Consider the following 8,068-nt stretch of genomic DNA (forward strand, 5'->3'; position numbering starts at 1 on the left):
CAAAGGTTAAAGTAAAAACGAGGTCGCATGCAAAAATACAATAACTTATACAAAAATGATTTTTTTCGGTCAAACATGACTAAACGACCATTTCAGCGATTTTTAGAAAAATTATCGAAACTCCGATTGATAAACGGCCAAAGATAAAAGTTACACATTACCAAAAAGATTAATCATAAATTTTTACAGAAGTAAACTAAATCTAGACAACTCGTAGTTGCCAACGTGGTTTCGGCGTTTCAAAGTTAATTTTTCAGCTTTAATAAATTTACAAAAGTGACCGAGTAGCCTACTTTGGAGATTTTTAGAAAATTCCTCGAAACTCGGATTGACAAGCGGTCAAAGCCTTCAAATTCTCGTTACCACAAAGATATAACATGATTTTTGGCAAAAGTAAACACGCATCAGGTCAACCATGGCAACTGATACAAAACTGACATTTTTAATAAAAAGTTCCAGCTCTTTTTAGAATTTTAAAATGTGACCAAACAGTCAACTTTGACGATTTTTAGAAAAATCGTCGAGACTCGAATTGACAAACGGCCAGAGTCGTTTGTTAGACCTTACAGCAAAGAATTTAGTGGTATTTTTGTTTTAATCTGAAACAACGCAGGTCAGCGAGAATTTCAGTTTCCGTTTCAACATTTCATCAAAATTTACAAAACTTCTTTTGTCCATAACTTGACAACCGTTCAACGAAACGAGACGTGCTTTATATGAAAATTCATCTACTCGACGAGTAGAATTCAAATAACCACTTTTTATAACCCAGAAAATTAGTTCACTAATTAATATCAGAAATTTTAATTACGAAATTAATTGTTTAATTCATAACTTTCTAACCGTTCATTGAATCCATTCGATATCTAAACGAAAAGTTCTTAATTTTTCGCTAGCTTTCCAATGACATGCATATCTTATATCTTATTTCATCCCTAGTATAACCACCTTTAAGATTCAACATAACTTATCTAAGGGCAATATCAAATATACAAGCATGCACAATCCTATATTCTCGAGCACTAGTCAGGGATACACTATTAGTATGTAAAAAAAAAATTATGAGTACTCACGTATCAATATTGAGATTCAATATTGTAGGAAAGGTACGTAGACGCAACGGAGATGACAAACACTAAATTGACCTCAAGAGCATACCCATGGACCATACCCATCACCTCCATAGCTATAACCCATAATTTCCTTAGCCCTATCATACTCATAAAACTTGTTTTGAAATGACCCTCTCATGACCTCGTCGTAATATTTTATGTATAATACTAATAATATTACTACTAATATTAATACTCCTAACTATAAGATTAATAATAATAATAATAATAATATATATAAATATATATACATATAGATTTAGAGAGTAGATAGATAGATGATATAAAAAAATTCGGCCAGAATGATCAACCTTTATAATGTGGCCTCACCAAACCCAGCTCATATGCACTAAAAATTTGTTGCCGACACTTTTTCATTAACATAAAGAACGTGTAGTAATAGGTTTTATATATTAATTAATATATAATATATTTAATCTTTAGAATTAATTAAATATTATATTATATTTACGCTCATGGTAAAAATATAATTTTTACAAAAATGACACGGTCGTGGTCTCACGACTCATGTACCACTTTCGGTTTTTCGGGTGCACTTTCGTACGTTTAGAAAACTAGCCTTTTACGTTACGTGACGTGTACCTTTTACAAAAAATTAGACTTACTCAACAATAAATTACCTTTATAAAAATATAACTTATAAAATTGAGTGTTGTGGTCATTTCCTTTTATAAATTAAAGTCTCGTTGTTTGTCACAATATTTTATTTTAAATTAAACGTTTTGTGACATGTACCTTTATTAATAACTAGACTTAAATTAATTAAAAACTAACCCACTCAAAGTGTAACTTAATCTTTTGAGTGTTTTGATCATTTCCTTATATAATTCATAATCTTGTTATTTATCAAAGCCTATTTATTAATATTAGTTTAAAATCAAAACGTTTTGTGACAAATTTAAATTTATAATCTTATACATATTTTTGAAATATTTATCTAATAACATACTAGTTATCCTTTCAAAACTAATTATATAATTTAAGATCATTTACATAATCGAAAATCCTATAACGTTTATGCTTTAAAACTTAATTTGATTTCATTCTTTTATGCGTAAAAGCTTAGTTTAATTTTTTTTAACTTTCTAAATAATAAATCAAAATATAACATATCAAATGGGTTTATCTAGTCAACGAATCTTATCCCAATTATTCCTTTTATATGATCAATCGAGTATTATGAAATTCAATTCTCCACTAAGTTTTGTCTAACTCCCAATAAGTGATACTTTGTTCTTACTTGTAAATCACTTTACCATTTATTCCGAATACCGTTAAAAGTAAGAGTTTTCTAATTCAAAGTGGGCCTCATAACAGAGACTCGAAATCATAATTCAATGTATCTGATAATTCAATCATTTGATATTATCTCTTAATCTCGTCGATAAACTTACATCGAACAAGTACGTTCATATAAAGTATTATTCATTCAATACCTTGATAGCATTTCCAAGTTCATAAATTAGATCTCATAGCTTATTTTCATATTAACTAATCCGTCCAATGTTTTACTAATATATCTCAATTTAATAATCACACATGTATATATACATATATATTTATTTACACATAATTGTTCGTGAATCGTTTGGCATGGTCAAAGGGTAATTGATTATATGAATATAGTTTTCAAAACTTTTGGGACTCAACATTACAGATTTTGCTTATCGTGTCGGATATATATATAAAGATTAAAGTTTAAATTTGTTCGAAAATTTCCGGGTCATCACAAGTACGTACTGCGATGTCACGCTTTTTAGGTTCTTTCTTATGAGTTCTCTAGTATCAAAAGTTCTCTCAAGATCTTTTCAATACACACACACACACACACACACACACACACACACACACACACACACACACACACACATATATATATATATATATATATATATATATATATATATATATATATATATATATATATATATATATATATGAGAACTTTTTTGGGGTGAGAACAATGGAAAACCCGAATTCGAGCAAAAACAACCCACAATCGAACATTTTTGTCCAAATTCAAACAAAAAAATTTAGATGCATAAAAATCAATGTTTTTTACATTCCTGTTTTACAAACCATTTTTGTTCAAACATGTCCAAAATTGTTCGAAATTAGCTACTTTTGTTTGACTATGACTATTTTTTGTTTGAATTCAACTTTTTCATATTTAGCCCGACTTAGAATTTTTGGTTTAGGGTGTAGTCCTTAAACCCAAAATTCTAAACTCTGAACTCTAAACCGTTCGTGTTAAAAACTCAATCTAAACTCTAAATCCTAAATCTAAACCCTAAACCTAATTTGAAAAAAAATTCATGTAAAACAGCTGTAGAACAATATGTTTGACAGCTTGTTCTACAAAATATTGTAGAACAAAGAAATAATTGAATATGCCCAATTGTGCTCGCCCTTCCCTGTTATTTGCTCGACCATAGAGTTCTCAGGATTCTCACACTAAAAAAAATCCTCATTTGATCATTGCTAAACAGTATTTTTGGAATAATCGGATAAGCAATTCTCAGCCACACATTTTCAGTCCGTTAATATACATTAGATGTATGATAATATATTAGATGAATGTTAATGTATAAAGATAAATATTATGTTATGATGCATGATAATAATAATTAAAGTGAATCTAAAAATATTAAAATAGTGTTAAAACGAATGTTAACGAACTTAAAATATTATTATACATCTGCTGTATGTTAACAGTTTGAAAATGTGTTAGAGGAAATTGCTTATCTCCAAGAATTATATATATATATATATATATATATATATATATATATATATATATATATATATATATATATATATATATATATATATAAACACACACAAACTGTTAGAAAAAATGTATAGACGAAACTGAAAACATGTAATTAATTGAAACTAATTACAAAGACTTATTATGCCATCATACAAGCAAATAATCAGATCGAATATAGAAACTGAAAATTAAATACGATCAAACTGAATAATAGGTTTGAATCGGGCTTGTGTTTGACACAATTTTCTTAAACAGATTCTTCGTCTGTTCCCATGATATACCGGTTCGATGCAGCGTACTACCGGACTTGAACACTTGCCTGAAATGATATCGAAAGCGGGGAGACCGTACAAAACTCACTAAATAGCCATTCATAAGTTCATCTCCACTCCTATGTGATGAGACAAGTTGCATTCTCTTTTAGTTTTTCCATATTTTGCATCAAACACACAACTTTGAGACTCGATATCTCATTTACTTTTTTATCCGTTTTGGACACGCATTAGTTCGTTGTAAATCCTTCGTTAAAAATATTGAATTATACAAATTTAATCTAAACATTTTTTTATCGTTTTAGTATTTATTTCTGGGTTAAGTTTGTGCAGGGACTGAAGTTGTCATTTCTGGAATTGAAGTTTTGTGGCTGAACTGCAAAAAGGAAAAGTTTAGTGTTTGAAACATCAAGACTTCAAGGGCTTCTCTACAAATTAACTTATTTATATATATTTTAATTTATTTCATATCATTTATTATTGTGAATTGTATCTGGATTCTATTTTTTCTCTCGATTCATTCTAGGGTTTTTGATGATTCTTCAAGTTTGTATTTATTGTGAGTGTTAATTAGGTTCAAATCTGTTAAACCTATTTGAGAGGATTACTGTGTGATTTGGTTTGTATTTTGGTTCATAATTGTTTTTGATTGTGAATCTTGTTTAGTTGATTTAACTTCCTGTGATTGGAAGTTTCTTCTTCCAGTGATTGGAAGGTTTATTTTGTGTTTGTTCATGGTATCAGAGCCAGGTTTCGATCCTGAGCCCTGTGGGTTATGGGCCCACAATACTGTATTAGTTTTGATTCAAATAGATGTTACATTCAGGATTTAATTTAAAAAAGACTTATGGGGACTGGTAGTGAATTTGATGGTTTTTACTTCTTTGATGAAAGTTTCAATGGTAAGATGTTTAAGTGCAATATGGTTTATTCGAATTTGTCTAAACATAAACTGTGGCATGAAAGACTTGAACATCCTGCTAATCAGGCTCTAAATGAATTAAGTGATAAACTAGGTTTTAACAAGGTTAATGATAATAATGAACCATGTGAAACATGTCACAAAACAAAACAAATAAGAGATCATTTTCTTGTAAGTGATCATAAAACAAAAAAAACTTAGGTGACTTAATTCATCTTGACACTTGGGGACCTTATAAAGTTAAAAATAAAGAGGGGTTTAGATATTTTCTAACAATTGTTGATGATTTTTCTAGAGCTGTTTGGACTTACTTGTTAAAAACAAAAGAGGAAGTTTTTAGTTGTTTTGAAATGTTTTACAACTTAATTTTAAATCAGCTTGGTAAAACTATAAAAATCATTAGAAGTGATAATGGAACAGAGTTTTTAAATAAGAGAATGAGTAGTTTTGTTAAGGATAAAGGCATTATACATCAAACTTCTTGTACTTACACCCCACAACAAATTGGGATTGTTGAAAGGAAACATAGGCATCTTCTAAATATTGCTAGATCCCTTATGTTTAAGGGGGGATTACCTTTGTATTTGTGGTCTGAATGCAATCTAACAGCTACTTATTTTATTAACAGGCTTCCTTCTTCTATTTTGTTTGGAAAGTGTCCCTATGAATTGATTTATGAAAAGTGTCCTAATCTCTCCCATTTAAGGACTTTTAGTTGTCTTTGTTTTGCTACTGTTTTAAATAATCATGACAAATTTTCTAGTAGAGCTTTAAAATGTGTTTTCTTGGGATATTTAAATTTTCAAAAAGGTTACAAGTTGTTTTGTTTAGATGATAAAAAGTTTGTTTTTTTCAAGAGATGTTAAGTTTTATGAAAAAGAAATTTCCTTTCAAGTTATATTATGTTTTTCAAAACTGTTTTTACTGAAGATAATGTTAATTATCAAAACTTTTTTGACTGTTATGACTTATGAGGATACTTCTGTTGTTTTAAAACAAAAAACTAAAATTAATGATTTTGAGTCCACTGAGTCTGTAAGTCCCAATGATGTAGGGAGAGACAGTACTAAGGATGATGGAAATCATGCCTTACTTAATGACTCAATTGAGTCACAAAGTGATGGTGTACCTACAACATCCAATGTTGATGGTATTGAGACACAAACTGTCCATGAGGGTAATTTTACTGATGTTGGTACAATTTTTCGTATCGCGGGTGTAAGGTACTAGTACAGAACAATATCCGCCTAGCGTTGAGCGATTGGATGTTGATTGATGTTTGCCCTAAGGAAATAATCCCTGCAGACCCAGAACAAAGATGAGAGATCCGTGGGGTGGCCTTAATCAATCTTTGGATCAATCTGTAATTGATCCGTCTAGCGTTCTGTTGCTAAGCGTTAATGTTTTAGAGTGAGAAAGAACTGTGTGAGAAAGTGTACTTCTCTCTGAAGTTCAGATGTGAAATGTGGTGACCCAAGGGGTCTATTTATAGGCGTAGACTGTCCGAAATTCTCGGAAAACACGTGACAAACGCTAATTAATTTAGTTATGCAAAATATCTGGAATGCCTATGGCGTGTACTGATGTGGTTGCGTGCCGCTCACGCGCTTAACTAAAGGGCTTAAGCATATAAGCTACCTGCAGGGTGTAGTGACCCTAACTTTTCCATGATTATATATTAAATGAAATTGATATTTACATGATTAAATGTTTCCAACATGTTAAGCAATCAAACTTGTTAAGACTTGATTATTTGAAATGAGTTTCATGTAGACAATTGACCACCCAGTTTGCCTGATAATTCACGAACGTCATAACTTGTGATAATTATATAATCGTTTTATTTTTTTTATGATGTAAGTTTTTATTTTATATATATATATATATATATATATATATATATATATATATATATATATATATATATATATATATATATATATATATATATATATATATATATATATATATATATATATATAAGAAGAAATACAATTAAATCAAAGATGTACAAGTAAAACACTATTTGCTACATTAAAACACTATTTGCTACAATAAAACACTATTTACTACAGTAAAATACTATTTGCTACAGTAAATTTCGCTTTGCTACAGTAAAATACTATTTACTACAGTAAAATACTATTTGCTACAGTAAACACAATTTACTCGTATTCAATCCGTATTCGTACTCGTACAATACCCAGCCTCTAGACATATATACTATTGGTGTATACACTTCAATGATCAGCTCTTAGCAGCCTTAATGAGTCACCTAAACATGTGGGAACCATCGTTTGGCAACTAGCATGAAATATCTAACAAAAATACAAACTAATGGAACCTTATATTCAAGGGTAGGTTCACGTTAATCTTAACCAACCATAACACTTTCATTTTTTAACTTTCATGCATCAAACTTATCTCTCTCTTATTCTCTTTTGATGTTCTAAGTGTTCTTCATCACCTTCATCAAAATCTAGCTCAATCTAGCTCATAAATCCTAACCTAGATCAACTTACAAAACAACTACTCAAGAACACACCAAAAACACTTTCAAGTTTACTAGCTTACTTCCAATCTTGCAAATTCATTTCAAGTGATCATCTAATCTCAAGAAATCTTTCTTATTTACAGTAAGATATCTTTCTAATTCAAGGTAATACTCATATTCAAACTTTGATTCAATTTCTATAACTATAACAATCTTATTTCAAGTGAAAATCTTACTTGAACTTGTTTTCGTGTCATGATTCTGCTTCAAGAACTTTCAAGCCATCCAAAGATCCTTTGAAGCTAGATCTATATTTCTCATTTCCAGTAGGTTTACCTACTAAAATTAAGGTAGTAATGATGTTAATAACAACATTCGATTCATACATATAAAACCATCTTATTCGAAGATTTAAACTTGTAATCACTAGAACATAGTTTAGTTAATTCTAAACTTGTTCGCAAATAAAGTTAA

The sequence above is a fragment of the Rutidosis leptorrhynchoides genome, chromosome 5 (genome assembly GCF_046630445.1).
Source record: "Rutidosis leptorrhynchoides isolate AG116_Rl617_1_P2 chromosome 5, CSIRO_AGI_Rlap_v1, whole genome shotgun sequence".
Classification (NCBI taxonomy): Eukaryota; Viridiplantae; Streptophyta; class Magnoliopsida; order Asterales; family Asteraceae; genus Rutidosis; species Rutidosis leptorrhynchoides.